Source organism: Pagrus pagrus, assembly GCF_965226575.1.
Source record: "Pagrus pagrus genome assembly, chromosome: 16".
Lineage (NCBI taxonomy): Eukaryota > Metazoa > Chordata > Actinopteri > Spariformes > Sparidae > Pagrus > Pagrus pagrus.
The window spans coordinates 6312138-6328255 of record NC_140200.1 but is presented as its reverse complement, the minus strand read 5'-3'; the positions used below and the strand labels follow the sequence as shown (position 1 = coordinate 6328255).

The 16118-nt window shown below is 42.9% G+C and overlaps 1 protein-coding gene across 2 annotated transcripts in view; it reads left to right on the top strand.

Moving 5' to 3' along the window:
- The window catches only part of syndig1l (synapse differentiation inducing 1-like), a 75580-nt gene that overhangs the window by 24232 nt on the left and 35230 nt on the right, over positions 1–16118 (top strand). The window contains exon 1 of one of the 2 annotated variants that reach the window (XM_084378417.1): positions 9430–9907. The exons of the other annotated variant lie outside the window; for it this stretch is intronic. The gene's annotated coding sequence lies outside the window, so the exon portion shown is untranslated. Of the gene's footprint in view, positions 1–9429; positions 9908–16118 lie in introns of those variants that run through there. 2 annotated transcript variants of the gene reach the window in all.

Sequence of the window (16118 nt, the reverse complement as noted above, 5' to 3'; positions counted from 1 at the left end):
GGCCTGAAGTAAACTATTATGATTGACGCTGTTAAAAACTGCTTGGATAAAGGAGAACTAAAGCTGAGGTTTCAGAGGAGTGATGAAAAAAAGAAATAGACTGTCAGCCACTTTGGCTAAGGCCATTTCAGGCAGGTTCAGTGAGTTTCAGAGACTAATTTGATTGAAAATGCTTTAAAAGGTTTTTCAGAGCAAGGTAATCTAGCAGTTGGTTAGTTACAAATCATTCAAGGACTTTTAGGATGAATGGTCGATGGTAATTTGGTTTTATGTTAATCTTTCCGTCAGGCTCTGGAGTTGCATCTTTAAAAGAAGAGTTTTGGAGGCAGAGAGCACTCTGAATTTAAGAATATTTACTAAACTCTGCATTGACGTGGCGTTTCTGTGGTCGTGACACTAAGACCACTGTCCCTCACGAGACCTAGTATAGAAATGATGTCCTGAATTCTGCCAGAGCTGCAGTCTCTTTTTCCAAAGCAAGCTGAAAATATGTCTGTATGTCACAACTGATCAAACAAAAGAAGAGAAAGGAAAAAAAAAAAACATCAAGTCAGCAAGGTTGTGTGCAAGCGCGTGATGAATATTGGGAGAACATCAATGAATACGACTATGCTATCACAGCATATGTGTCAGCCACCTGTGTCAGCAGATGACATCACCCCAGAGATAAAATAGCTTAAAGTTCGATTTGATGATTTGAATTTTCCACTGGGGAGCTGCATTCACTGTCAATTGTGCCCTTTGACTGGCATTTGGACACGCTGCTCTACTGATTACCCAGGGTAGCCAGGACTGTATTCTCAGCTAATAGGGCAAAACTGACATGCTGTTCATTAGCGAGACCGGGTAATCAAAGGTACACAGGCCCTCATTAAACAGTTGCCAATCACGTTTCCAGGATCAAGTCAGAGACCGCCACAGGAGGCTTGGCTGAGCACTAAGGGATGGTGAAATTAGGCCTGGTGCTCTGACAGACACCCTTATTTCATGATGCACATGTACAGCGTTTGTGTTTGTGTTTGATTTGTGCCTCCATGTTGATAAAGAAGCAGGTTTTCTTGCCCTTGAAGTAAGTTGAAAGTTGATATATATGACTTATCTCCTCTGGATGACTGAGACTGCACCAAATTAAGAAATGGCAGACTTAAAGGTGCAATATGTAAGATTCAAGTAGAAAACGTTCGAAAAATTTTGGCATTATGACAACTTAGAATTCTTCTTGCAGAGATATCTACTGACTGTCAAGTATTTTAAATTTCCAAAAATCAATCTAAAGCAAAGTTGTATTTATCGCCAGGGGTGGAAGTAACAAATTACAGCTACTCAAATAACTGTCATTAAGTCATTTTTGGGGGTACTTTCCTTAAATATGCATTACACCATGTAATCTACTTAGTTACTTTTAAGATCAGAGTTGAGAACTGACTACAATTTGAATTTATATCTTAACCTTTCATCTGCATTTTTGTAGCCAATAAGACTATCCGATTACAAACAACAGGTCATTAAAAACCCTGATATACGGACAAAAAACAACAAACGGACCACTGAGCAGAACAGCGCGGGAGTTGGGAGTATTAATACTTACAGTACATAATGTGGACTGAAGATATGGAGAAAGAGAAAAACCCCCTTTGATTGAATTTCTTAAGCATCAATGGTTAAACATGAACTAATACTAGTTTAAATAACAGTTTTACTTGTTTACTTTACTTGTAATTGCGTAATACTTTAGTAATGTAACTGTACTTTGCACTGCCACCATGATCAAAGCCGTGATACAATCTGAACCGTGAGTTTTGCGATCTGTTGCATTCCTACCAGCTGGGCGACTGTTTCTTCAATATATTCCCATTAAGACGATTAAATGTACAGCTTAATTAATCACAGCCATTACAACGCACACTGGGGCGTTTGTTGGTGGGTCTTTCTCAAACATTGGTGCCTCCTTGTTGTCGTCCAGTACTCACCAGTGGGCGTTTCTGCGTGATGGCAAAGCAGTCTTTAGGGGTTAACCAAGGACACGGAAGCAGCACTGTGGCTGGTTGCTGGTTGAAACAGTCTTGGCCAGGCGCGGCACAACAAGCGCAGGCAGGTGGTGGAATCAAAGAACCAGAGAGGGATGCTTAATAGGACACCCGAAGGCTGGCAGTGATGCAGCAGAGATGGAGAGGGCCCTGATCAAAGAGGGGGATGAGCTGAGTGCAGTCATCAGTGGGAGATAGTCCCAAAGAGCTGCCATAGTACAGTACAGTTCACTGTATCTCATACATGACGCAATATGAATGCAGGCAAAATACCATTCAGGCTGATACGTACAATACATTGGCCTTTTAAAACCCATTAATGTCGACAGTGGAATTTTATAATTTCCTTTAAAGCACTTAAATAGCTGAGGTAAGCACAAATTAAATTCTGAGTGTGAGAGTACGGCGTAGGTTTTTCTTAACATCCTTTTTCCAGTCATCAGTCACAAGGGAACATAGTAACCTTCGTTTTCCTTGTGTGTATTTTTTAGTGAATGATAAAATGAGTCACCTCGTGACTAATGATTAAAGATTGTGTAATACAGAAACGCCTGGAACTCAAAAACTGCAAGGTGCAGTTGATATTTAGCCAAATAGATGTTAAACTTCCTTTGTGAGGGTTTTTGTGTGTGCGTTTTCTAACAGAATCAGCTTTGTCTACCAATTAAAGCATGATAAAATACATCACAGTAAAATTTACAGTTGTTAGGTATCTCAGGGGAGAATACAGGCAGTATACTGCAATCATCGACCCACACAAGGGGGAACCACGAACCCTGCCGGGAGGTTCAACTTCAGGCCGACTCCGCCCCGTTATCCCCTTTATCTATCATTAAAAGGATCTCCTCCATGCACTTTATCATATGTTCATCTTCCTGAGCAGCATAATGGCTGCATTATCAAGTCAAGACTGGCTCCTTTCCCCTTATCAGTCGTAACACTAAGAACCTGTCAAGCTAGTTACACACTGGAAAGATTTATTATATTTTTGACTGAACAAATAAAAAAAGGCTTAATTCTCTTATCTTGAAAAGTATTCATTAACATCTGACAGTGAGAAATTACAGTGCACGGTTGAACCTACCGAACCATGTTCACTTTGCTCTGACAAGTGACTTAGTGGTAAAGGATTAATCTCAGTCTGAGTAGGTCTATGTGCCTGAATTAACTCGACTCATTTCTTTTATATTTTTTATGTCTGCTTCACTTTTATACACCAGAATTTATATATATACACATGTATTTATAAGCATTTTACATACTGTATTATAAATATATATAAACATTCTCCATGACTACATACCCATAACATATTCATATATAATACAGTACATACATATTATATCCATATATATGTTGGTTTGTTTTCCTTTTCTTCAGTGTGTATGAATGTTGTGCATGTAAAAGGTCTTGAGTCCACATCAACAAAAGCTCCCGTCTCCCACAGAATACGCTGCTCCTGAAACACCTCCTCAGTAGTCCCGCCTTTAATTAGGTGACTTTGTGACATCATACTACATCACCATGTCACACATTTGCACGATTTATGCTGAGTGGCTAGTTTGGCACGTAAGAATTGATTTAGCATAGCTGCTCTGTTCTTGTTGTTAGCGGTGATAGGTCAGGCATGTGTCAGCTGGCCAATCAGAGGAGACTGGGTATTCGAGAGGGGGCCCTTAAAGAGACAGGAGCAATTCATCAGAACAGATGTGGGTTTTTTTTACTTTAAAGCATGTAAACTTATTCTAGAAGTAACCCAAATTAAAATGACGAACCTTGAAAATGAGCATAATGTGTCTCCTTTAATCACATACTTTGCTCTTATCTTAGATACATGCATGCTTATATATTTACAGTATATAATGTAGTCGTCATGACTTTAAAATGGAACATTTGTGTCTATGTACATTAATCTTAAAGGTTACATTTCTTCACATTGTTACCAAAATCACAATCTCTCCTTAACTTAACCAAAGTGGATCTTACAAATGAAATGTTGTGACTGTTTAATGAACTGAAAGTATCTTTTCCTAACCTTAACCAGAGTGTATTTGTTTCTGCTGTGTTAGTTATTTACCCTTCTTTTATCCAGAGGTGTGATGTTTCTTAGACTATAGAGACAGAAAAGCAAAGAGAGGATTCTTCCTACTGTTTCTTCGAAATCTAATAGACGTAGAACAAAAGGATCTCTGGTTGAAAAATGAAAAAACTCTGCATGATTTTTTTACAGGCAATAAATGAGCAAGTGTCAGTCTCCACAAGGGGCCCAGGAAGTATTCAAATGAGAGGCATGATGGATTCCCAGTGAAGCTTATTAATGAAAGACCAGTTACTATAAACAGAAGGGTGCTTACAAGCGTAAAAACAATTAATGTTTGACATGCGGGTGGGCGAGAAAGGAAGCATCACCGCGGACGCTCCTCTGAATCAAACTGTGGCCGTGGACGTACAGTACATTAAAGGCATAGCTGGAGTGGAGAGATATGTTTAGACACAGTTTTGTTTTGACAGTCTCGCTGGTTTCCGCAATAATCTCCTATGACTGCTCTCTTCATATTCAAGCGAGAACAAAAATTCATGAAAGACCTTCAAAGTCCTTTTAGTGCAGGGGGAGCTCAGCACGGCGGATGGGTCCACCCTTAGCTTGATTATTCTCAGACCTTTCTTTGTTCTCCGTTTCGTTTGGTGCAGGGAACACAAAGCTGCGTTTGAAAAAGCCACTGTGATCTGCTCTCACTGTGATTGTGAAATCCCACCAATGTGTAAACAAAGTTAGAGCAACCTCCAAAAAAATGAATGGGATTTCAATTGAAACCACTGATGCAGGCACGTTGCGTTTAAGCGGACTTAAAGTCGAAAGATGAAACAAATTTACCAAATATTGGATTTCTTTGTGAGCTCAGAGGGATGACAATGGTATGTTGATAGCACGCAGGCACCAATTCTGTCTCTCTTCACAGCCTGATAGTCTCCTCAGAAGCTGCAGCGCTGGTGTGTCGGCTCTATGCTATAGCTGAGTATACGTGACTGATGTTCTTACCTACTGATCTTACCTTCAGCGGCTGGCTCAAAGGGATACGGAGCCCACAAAAAACAGATTTTTTTGTTTACCTTGAGGTGGTTATGTTTAGTATGCTGCATACACACATGCAGCTCTTCTCAAATAGCCGCATTAAACGCAGGAAAACAAAGGTTAGGCTCTACCCAGCTTGCAGCTATTGCCATGAGACAACACTTTAGCCTGAGGGTCATGAATATATTCTGACGGCGTGCAGCGTGACTTTTAACAGTCTCTGGGAAACTTTTGCCATATATGTATACATTATTATACACACGTGATTTAATATTTGAGGATTCTCCTTATCACCACCACTACCACGAAAGTACAGCTACTTACAGTACAATACAGCAGTGTATATTATTGGTTGATATTTAATGTTTTTGCTTGTTTTGATTGATTAAGTAATAGTCCACTCCATTTCTAAACTAATTTTTGCTAATGTTGTGCTAAGATGTTGTTTATTGAGTTTGTTTAGGCATAAAAAAAAAACCAGTCAATGGAGATCTGTCTCTTCTGATTAAAATGTTTTCCCCAAAATAACATATTGCAACTTTAAACAACTTAAACAGATTGTCCACAGGCTTGTATCGGCATCCGAGAGCGACACGGAAGGTCTCATTTTTAACATCACGTTACAAGTTCACTGACGTATAGCCAGTAAAAAAGTGAATACATGTAAATTGCAACAATTCGTTACACAGAGCACCTTCAAACACTTTGGGAAATACAGTCATTCGATTTCTTGTTGAGAGTTACAAGGTTGATGCCGCTCCAACGTCTGCCTGGTAAATATGTAGCAGGAGCCAGCTGTACAGACATACAGCCAGAGGGCCATTTGAGGAATCCTGTTTCCACATGATTAGATGGCTTTCTTTCAGCGTGAAGCATTTCTGTTGGTCCAACTTAATGTACTCAGGTTGGGTCAAGGGTCTTACAAAAACACTTAGATTAACAAAAACACTTTCAAATTATTAATTCACAATCATAATAATGTGTTTAAGGAAGAGATACTTTTATTCTGCACCTTTCTAAAAGCTCTTTTTTTATGATTTTTCGTGATTTGTCTCCATCAAAATGTTATCAATATGACCTTTAATACATTTTATACGTTTGTTTTGTTTTGTATTGTTTGTTTCTTTTACGCCATAGAGCAACAGCCATATGCCGTATCACAGTTTCCAGTTGAAGCTCATTATGCTAAGGAGCATAATCATTGTTTATGTTCAACAACAGATGGTGGCAGCTTCACCGTGTTGCCAGCAGCACATTTCTACCGTTGTCACAAAAGGGGAAATTCGCAGAATTATGACATACTGTATATATTAGATCTGCGACTTAGCAACCTTCATGTAGTATGTGTCAACACTACAAATGTACGTGTTGTACAAGGGCTAACTGAGATAAATGAAAACAACACAACGTGCACACACATTAAACACTTATTACGTGCAATACAAACACTGTATAATGTATGATTTACAATCCAGCCTCTGTAAACATCTGCATCATCTGGCCCAGCTGTATAGAAGTTACTGTCTCTCGAAACTTCACTTTCACATTACTGCTCATTTGTATTCCCTTCTGCTTCTCGCTGCGAGCGTCTGCCGAGAGGTAAGAGTGACTGTAGATGTTGTAACTCAGAGCACGACACTGTCGATGAGCAGTATACCTTTTAAACTCATGTGGGAGAAGGTCTCTAAAGGTGACAGATGAAGCCATGAGGGAGAGGCAGGGGAAAAAAACGGTACAAGGGGGAGAACAAGGGGTTTATAGAGACGAGGCACCTCAGGTCTTCAAGAATTCTCTCCATGCACGTGCCATTATCCCAGAGTGCCTGTCTCCCGCCTTGACGTGTGAGCCGCCGAGCCCAGGGATATTAATTTGCAGCCCTAATGTTCTGTGGCAACGGAATTGGACTCATCTCAACACAAACAAATTGGATCTTGCAGCCCATCTGTAATGCAAGGCATGCCCTGCGGGTACGGCGGCGAGCTGAATGACCGCCCTCCGACGAGCAAAGCGCGGGATACGGCGATAAAAGTCTGTGGCGTGACGGCAGTTCAGTGGTCAAGCTGGGCTCAGAGTGTACGAGAAGCTGTGTGTGGTGTCTGTGATTGATGGGTTTCTGATGAGGTCCTGAGTGCAGCTGGACAGTGGATCTGAATCTATTTGTCAGATATGATTGCAGCCGTACCGAGTTAGGGGAGAGAAAAAGACAGTAGACGACGATGTGGGGAAAATAACAGGAAACATTGCAGGGTGAGAGCGGAGGGCGGTTTGGGAACAAGTGTTGAGATGGAGGTGTGATCAGTGTTTCAGAACGCTCGGGCTATTACACAGCCTGTCAGAGCCACCTCCCTTTGTGCCTGCCCTCGTTTCTCTCAACCGCCGCCGCCCCGTTGGTCATCCTCAGCAGTGATCGGTGTTACAGGACTATTTCTGAACCTCTCACTTTCTGGCTGTTTGTTGACCTTTTTTCTCTCCGCGTGTTGCTCCGCGGCGCACAAATGCCAAATTGGCGATATTGCACTTGAAAAGAAAAAGGAAGTGTCAATACCGCAGTTCCTCTCGCTGCGAACGTGGGAGCTGTTTTTTTTTTCTTCTTCCAAAGATCAAACTGACAAGCTTGTGGTCGGGACTTCCACTTAAAGAAGATTTAGATCCCAGATAATGATATGAGATTTCAGACCTGGTGCCTGGCTACCTTTTGAAGTTCATTCGCTTAAATGAGCTGCTTGAACCGCGCATTAACCCCGTGAAGGCTGTCCTGAACTTTAAATAATGACCTTCATTAACAGTCGGAACATGAACCGCACCTTTTAAATAGTTACAGCCTACATACGAGAATATATTTGTAATTTTACACACATATTAACATGTTAAGACATATATTTTCATCTACTTTAAATCATAACAATGCTTTTTATAATCACATCACACTTGCAGCGAAATTGCACCAGTAAATAACGTCGTTCAGTCGGGAACGCTCTTCAGTTTTCATTTCCACGCGGCGTTAATAGAATTCCCTATCAGTCTGAATCCTTTCGGAGATATCGGCGGGATTTCATTTCCCTCAGTCGCAGTCTTCTGCAGCGCTGTCTCGCCTTATTTGAGCTCCTGGAAAACCTGGTTAAAAACATCTCATGTGGACAAAACAAGCTAAATATGTGCACACAGAACTTGTCAGACCAAGAAACTGTTCACCCGACTTCCAAGTCTATAGATCTTAATCACACAGCAGCCATTTCACACAGACATGCTCAGGCCGGCTCAGGGAGACTTAAATGTTGCACCGCTCAGTTCGACGTTGAAAGTCCTGTAAACATCTGGAATCTGACAAATTGTCATCATTACAGCGCCTACTAATTGATCAGCAACTGATACAATGATGAAAAAGGAAACTTCTGAGGGATATCGGGCTGCATTTCAAGATAGAAAAAACATATTTGATAAACCGTTTCTTAAATAAATTAAAATATGACATTCGGAGAAACATATATGCAGAATTCAATCAAAACTCAGCTAATCTGCCTGATTGTGTTGGTGCATTTTGACCCGAGTTGGCCTGGCAACAACAAACAGCACAATATGATTAAAATGCTTCTTAAATCTGATTGGTGCAGCTACATATGTGACATCACCTTTATCCAACAGAGCCCCGCCCACTTCAAACCACTCAGAACAGCCAGTGGAAAAACAGAAAAACAAATCAGTCGTGTAATAAACAAACAAAGCTGCTGAGGCTCCTGCTGAGTGTTTGGTGACCATCGCTCAGAGCGAGGAGCTGATGGAGAAGCCAACTTTTCGGGACCTTTAAAGTCCAAACATTCATCAGTTCAGACTCTCCGGGTCTATTTTTAAAAACGGAGGAAAAGTTAAAGCGGCTAATTTGAGTGCTGCAAAAAAAAATGTCAGCCGGTGCTTTCTCTGACATTATTGTCGTCCACTTGAACTAATCAAATTAGTGGGCTCACAACAGACATCCGAGGCCCTCTCACAGTAATTGTAGTGGCTGTTTAAGGAAAGCTACTTTTGTTGCTGCTGAAAGAAAAGGAAAAAAAAAAACTCCTGAGAGATGACAGCCCGCCCCACCCCTCCTCATAATCAAAATCCTTTCTGACTGTGAGCTCTGTCTGTTACTCTCCTTATATAACATTTTGACAGCTTATACAGACTGTAAGATTTAAAAATCTAAATAAGGAGGTGTCTTATGTTGTGTGGATGCTGCTGCCTGGTGGTGATTTGCATGGAAATCAAAAAAAAAAAACAGACAAACATCAGCTCTAAGAGAAGATTAACCTCGTTCACAAGTAGACAGTGGAAGTGGGCGCATGCAGGGAGGGTGGACGCTGTTTTTTCTGCCTTTTACGCGCAGCGCGAGGCGCATCGGACTGCTCCCCTCCTCTCTCCATCCGGGGCCGTCTGATCCTCACCTCTCTCTCTTTCTCTCTCTCTCTCTCTCTCTCTCTCTCCGTGTTGAAGGTGTTTCAACTTTCCGAAGGCGACAACATTTCAGTCGACTCTCAAGGTAAACGCTTTGCTGGGTTGAGGGAGAGCTTCGCGTTCACAGAGGAGAGAGAGAGATTACAGGGGAGTGTGACGGCGGCGCGTTTCGCCGAGCAGGAGACCTGTTCGCCCGGAATGATTGGCTATTTCTTCAAATGAGAAAGTCTTGAGAAATGTCTCTTCTTTTTTTCTTCTTCTTCTTCTTGTTCCCCGGGCGACACCTCCGAGCATAGCCAGCCATAATGTACAGGCGGAAACAAGCGAGTGTTCGCAGCTTCCAAACAATATTTTCTGGATTGTCAAGAACTCAGAGGTAAGAGATAATTCACCCAGTGAAGCTCAAACAACTGTTTTCCTGCTTGCCTGATTGTTTCTGTCCACATTTTTGCGCTTGTTTTAAAACATGTGATCACAATCGTCTAACTGTCCTCACGCGAACATCTATTTTCACATTTACGCACGGTCATAGCTCAGTGTTGGCGGAGCGTCGCGGCGCATTGTGTCTGTTGTGACGGAGGATGTTGTTGATGAAGAACTCCGCACACAGTTTCCCACCTGCGACTGCTGGAGGAGCATGAATCCCAATCCACTTTGTCTTCGTGTGTGTTGTGACTGAGATACGCTTCAGGCGTGAAGTCATCAAGTCACTCACTGTGTGCTCTGATAGCGCTTTTTTTTTCTTCTTCTCTGGGTACAGACTGGTCCAGAGCACTTGGCCAGAGAGTGCGTTCAACAATATGTTTCACTCTGCAAACAAAGAAGCCAAGAAGAAAGATAAATAGGAGTGGTCTGTGGTTATTTCTGTGTAATTTCTCATCTGTATGCATGCGGTCTGTCATTGTTTGAGACAAACCAGGGAGAGTGTTTCAGTCAAGGGTTAGCAGCTTAAAGAGGCATGCAGCAGGGAGCTTATGGCATCTCTCTCTAAAACACATACACACACATGTATGCACACACACAAACACACACACAGCTATCAATCCCTACCACGCCTGCAACAATTGGGACGGCACAAGTGGTGTCAGGTCTGATCGCTGCCTGAACAGCAGTCTGATAGATTCTTAAACTGTCGCTAGAAAGCAGCTGGTGTCAGACTCAGCCTCAGCAGCGTTTTAGGAAAATCAGTTTTTTTCTCAGATTTATTTCAGACTTGATCCAGTCCACACTTCATGTTAAAAATAAATGCACCAAAAGCCTTTGGATGCCCCTGTGGTAGATGAAACATGATAAGTGCCCTCCAGGGTGCCCTTTCTGCCTGTTGGTGCCCTACTGCATACAGCTGGTGACCCCCTTTTTTTCCCACCCCTCTCGCTCAAACATCCTGAGTCTGCCACTGTATCCATGTATCTATCCACTGGTGGTCCTCGGGGTGGGCAGAGGGGCCATCGCCCACCCTGGTGCCCCCAAAATGCTGTGAAAGTGCCCTCTTAGATGCCCCTATGGGAGCTAAAACATGCCCTCTAGGATGCCCTGGTGCCCCAAAACAAAAAGCTGGTGCCCTTCATTTTTTTTCTTGTCCCTCTAACCCTCTACCTATAGGGGGCAACTGACCCCCTGGTGCCCCCATGTTAGAAAATGTTGCGAAAGTGCCCTTTTGGATGCCCCTAATGTAGATAAAACATGGTAAACTGCCCTCTTAGGTTGCCCTTCCAGTGCCCCACCTCATACAGCTGGGGCCCTTTGTGTTGCCTATCTACCTTGCGTGCCTCACGCTAACAACAAACCACTGTAGCAACAGCGTACCTGGCTGCTATTGACAGCAGCGTCCTCATTGACTCATTCAAACACGTGTGGCTGAGATTTTTAACAGAGGATTGAATCGAGGAACACTTAAGAATCATCTGACGAAGGTGTTTAAGGCGCTAAGCCATGTGATAAGAGCGCGACTGCGAGTCCTCTGCGGAAGGCTCCTCGCTGAGAGTCGAACGTTTTATCAGCTGCACAGATAGACGTGGAGACGACGGAGGGGACAGACTATCAGCACCGGCTGCTGACACAGGAGTAGGATTCAGATTAATTTCAAGTGGATTATGACATTCTACACAGTCTCCTTTGATGATAATGGTTCATAAAGGGATCAGTCAACACAGTTTTAAGCCCATTACTCACTTCATCCTTTTTTCTGTGGCTTAATCTGTCCGTGGACTTTCATGTGCCGGGGCCAGGGGGGGGGTAAGGTCCACTGACAGAAGTAGTTTGGGGGCTGGTTGGCATTCTCTACCATGAGCTCTCATGCGTTATCCCGCCCAGCGATCATCAATAACTACCTGACGTTACCTTATTATGCATATTATACGCCAGCCTCTGCTTGGTAAATGAGATTACAGGGAGATGAAGTTGTTGTTGTCGAGCGTGGTGAGCAGATCCCCACATGTGGTATCCAGGAAAAGCTGCGAGAGAGACAGAGAGAGAGAGAGAGAGAGAGAGATGGATGAAATGGGTGGGTAAACATGGCCGACAGATAAGACACATTGGTATTCAGCTGCATCTCGCCACGCTGGCCTCCAGGCCTGGCTGATAATACCCGCTCTCGGCTTCAGGGTCAGAGGTCTGGGGTTGATTGGCACCGGGCTGACACAGGGAAATAGAGTGTGCTGACTGGAGTCTAATGGGGTTGAGGAGCACAGACGTATCAGCGTGGCTGGCATGTTAGCAATGCCACGCTCTCGCTCTTACCCAGCACGCATCTGGATGCTTGCAGGTTGTTCACTAATCTATTAGCCCCTTGTCAGACACCTCTGGGCTCTCCCACACTGCAGCACGCCGCCGGGCCCTGCGCTCGAGCCGCCGCTGTCATGCTGAAATGTTTTCCTCGCAACGGCATTTTGCTCTGCCTCATTCGCTTTCAGCCGTACCTCCCAAGCTCTTCATACCTCCCTGTCCAACATGCCTGAACGCACTCAACCAGAGAATCACGTATAAGTATGATCTCCCTCTCTCTTCTCTCTCTCTCCATCTCTTTGTTGCTCTCTCTTTGTCTCCCAAACACATCCACCCACTTACCACACACGTATATTTACTCACAGCCGTTACATGCACCGAACACAAACGCCCACAAACACATGCGCACAGAGATAAACACACAGGGACGGCGGTTATTTCCACAACGTTCTTCCTCTCCGAGTCTGGAGGTGTCCTACATTGCTCAGCCTGCACCGAAATGGCTTATTCACACTTAAATTCCCATCAAGCAAAAGAAAATACGGCCCCCTCTCTCTGCGCCAACAACACAGCAGCAAAGTATTTGGAAGCATGACAACACCAAAAAGATTTCTCCGAGCATCCCTAAGTAATGACACGAAAAGTAATCCGCTGTCAGCTTGTAGCATTTGTGCAGAGTCGGGAGTGTTACAGCGGCAGAAACAGGGAAGTACTTAGAAGAATACTTATTATGGCTATATGCATGACAGCCTCTGTATCTGCAGCCTTCAACGGTTTCAGCCAGAGTGAGTTCATTGGCATTGATCTGTTTGGACAGGAGAGAAAAACAAAAATGGGCTTTTTTTTCCTGTCGGAGGCTCCACCATCTGCCGCCGTTAGAAACTCTCGAGTCTTTGTTTGGAAGAGCAACATGCTGTTAAGTGTTGCTGAAGCTAGACAGTGCACAATTATTCAGAAAACTATTATATTGCAGCGCGGCCGAGGGCAATATCGAAATCACAGAAGCTGTAATATTTTGATTAAAGGGGAATTCCAGTATTTTCATACCTGGGCCCTGTGTAAATGATTCATAGATAACACTTTATGATAAACGCTATTAATTAATTGGTCAATTTATAGTTAATTTAACATTAGTTGATGGTTATTTCACTGTTAAACAATAAAATGCATCATAAACCATGCATTAAGCATTTGTAAAGGTATGTAAACACCAGTTGATACTTTATTATGGCCAAATACTGTTTATAGATGAGCTACACAGAAGTATTATAAACATCAGTTGCAACTTTTCATAAACAGTCATTGTTTATTAACATTAACTAAAAGTATCAACAGAATTTTAATCTATGTATTGTATTGCAGTGATGTCCACTGAAGTTAGCATGCTAACCCAGCTATCCCTGGCCTGTCCAGTGCAGCTCCAAGTTCCCGTGGTGCAGTGTTTACACCAACACTGCTAGATGCTCGGCTAACTGAGCTAACTAGCTAACAGTAGCTAATGTTATTGGACAGCTGGCCAATTCAAACATATTGCACCTTTAACTATAAACCATTTAATGATGATTATAAATTGCCATTGATTCAAAATTATGAAATGTTTTGGGATCGGTCCAGTAGATCACCTCAGCTGGCAGCCGCAACACTTCTACAATGGCTGCAGTGTAATCCTTTGGGGCAACTGCGAAAGTTACATCCACTAAAAGTGCTTTTTTTGTGTAACTGACAGGCTGAAGTTTGAAGAGTCTGACAACATGTCTCGCTCAAGAAGAAGTCTCACTGTGAAATCCTCAGAGTTGGAGAGGAGTTGGAGTTTACCAAGGGAAACGGACAGCAAGTTTTTTTTTTTTCTTCCCCAAGGTCATGGCTGAACATTTACCTGACTTTGTCTAGATGAGGCAACAAGTGCAACAACTCGCCTTGTGAAATTTCAGATCATGACTTGTGTTTCTGGTTACAAAAGGAAGTTACTCTTCAACTAACGGAGCGGTTTCTATAAAGTCAAGCACGTAGAATAACAACCTGGCATTTAAACACAACAACATGTAAATATAGCGTCCAGGTTCAAAGATTGGCAAACCTCTTGAACTCCAAACAAACAGGGGGCAGCATATCACCAGAGTAAGTGCTAACTGCTGCTAATTCATGCTGTTGGGTCGCTAGCGGTCCAGATTAGTTAGCTGGGTTGGTGTTTTAAAAAGGGAAAGTCTGGGGCTAGCTGGGGGAAGTACATTCTTGAATGTTTTAAACTTAAATTCTTACATATTGCAACGTCAAAAAAAGCAGCCTCTGTGATTTTGATATTGGCCAGCACACAACAGGATGCTGCTCTTCCAAACAAAGCTAAAGACGTCCGTCTTTAACAGCGGCAGATGGTGGAGCCTCAGGCAAAAATGCCCATTTTGTTTTCTCTTCTGTCCAAACGGATCAATGCCAATGAACTCACTGGTTGACACAGATTAAGGAAGCAGATACAACGGCTGCCTGCAATGTTTTTCCCCAAAAACGAGTTTTTTCATTGAAAATGAAATGAATCATATTTCATCTCTCGGAGCTGCAGGATTTCCACCGTCAGATCCACAACTGTAGTATAAAAATGAGCAGAAGTAGCTTGTCCTCTTGCAAACTGTCTCACGTGATTATGCTAATCACAGCAGCGCTTCACTATTAATGTAGGAGTGATTTATTGATGTTAAAATCCTATCTGGAGCCCCTTTAACGTCATCTGTCCTTTGATTTGAAAAAAATGCTTTCTGACATTTTAAAAACTCACAAGGGTGTGTTACGTAAAGTTGTCTTTGACGCCCAGTTGGAGTCAATAAATAGATTCAGTTCATGTCCACAGAATCCCTTTTGATTATTTATCACCCTCCCACCCAGGAGGTCCCAACTAATTCTCATCAACAAATCATCACCTCTGGAGCCAGCAGGAGGAGGGTGGTATTTGCCGGAGACCATCCTGCCCCCCAAAAAAGCAGCAGTGTATGCAGCAACAGCATCCTCCGCAGACAGCAACCTCAGCACCTGCTCATCTTTAGTTTTTCATGAGAATTTGTAAGCACTCACGGACTGAAGAGCTGCGTGAGTGCACGATCCCCCTCGAGCCAGTACTGCGACCCAAAGGGTGCACTGGCATGGAACAACAATGTCAGCGCATTGAGACGCAGGAGGTCCAACGGGGGGGGGGGAACCACAAAAAACTTTTGTTGGTTTGTCCGGTGCTTACTGAGCTCCAGGATGCCTGGGAGCGTCGGGGCTTGTATTTTATTCATGGGGCAGAAAACAAGAGAAGTATAGCAAACAAGAAAAAACCCACGTTGGGGAGGAACTAGGAACAGAAAGGGAGATTTAGACAGAATGAAAGAACTGCGACATAAAAAGAGAGCGAGGGTGTATAAGATGCATGTGCCCTGAAAATGAAGGACCAAGGATGAAGAGTACAGTCCCATAACATCCAATAACTTAAGAAATTGTAATACGGGAAATAAGGAGGAGAGATATTGATTTTTTCATTGCTTCCCCTGAACCTCTTGTGTACGGCCATGTACACTGGCTGTCTGTTCTTTTTATATCAATGTAAGGCACACAATCTGGAGCTATGGCAAAAATGAATCAGCGGAGGTTTACTGATCATGATTAACCAGAGGATCAAGAAAACACAGAAATCATCCCCGAGTTATTAACCTGTGCACCAACAGACTATCATCCATATCCCATCATCACAATGATATTTTCATATTATGCGTAATCTTGTTGTCGTCAATTGGAAATACCTTTAAGCATTTGGAAATAGCGCGGTAAGCCAGCGATGCACGATTGAGGTCGGGACCCCGAGAAATAATCTGCTGTTGGCATTTCTATTTTAA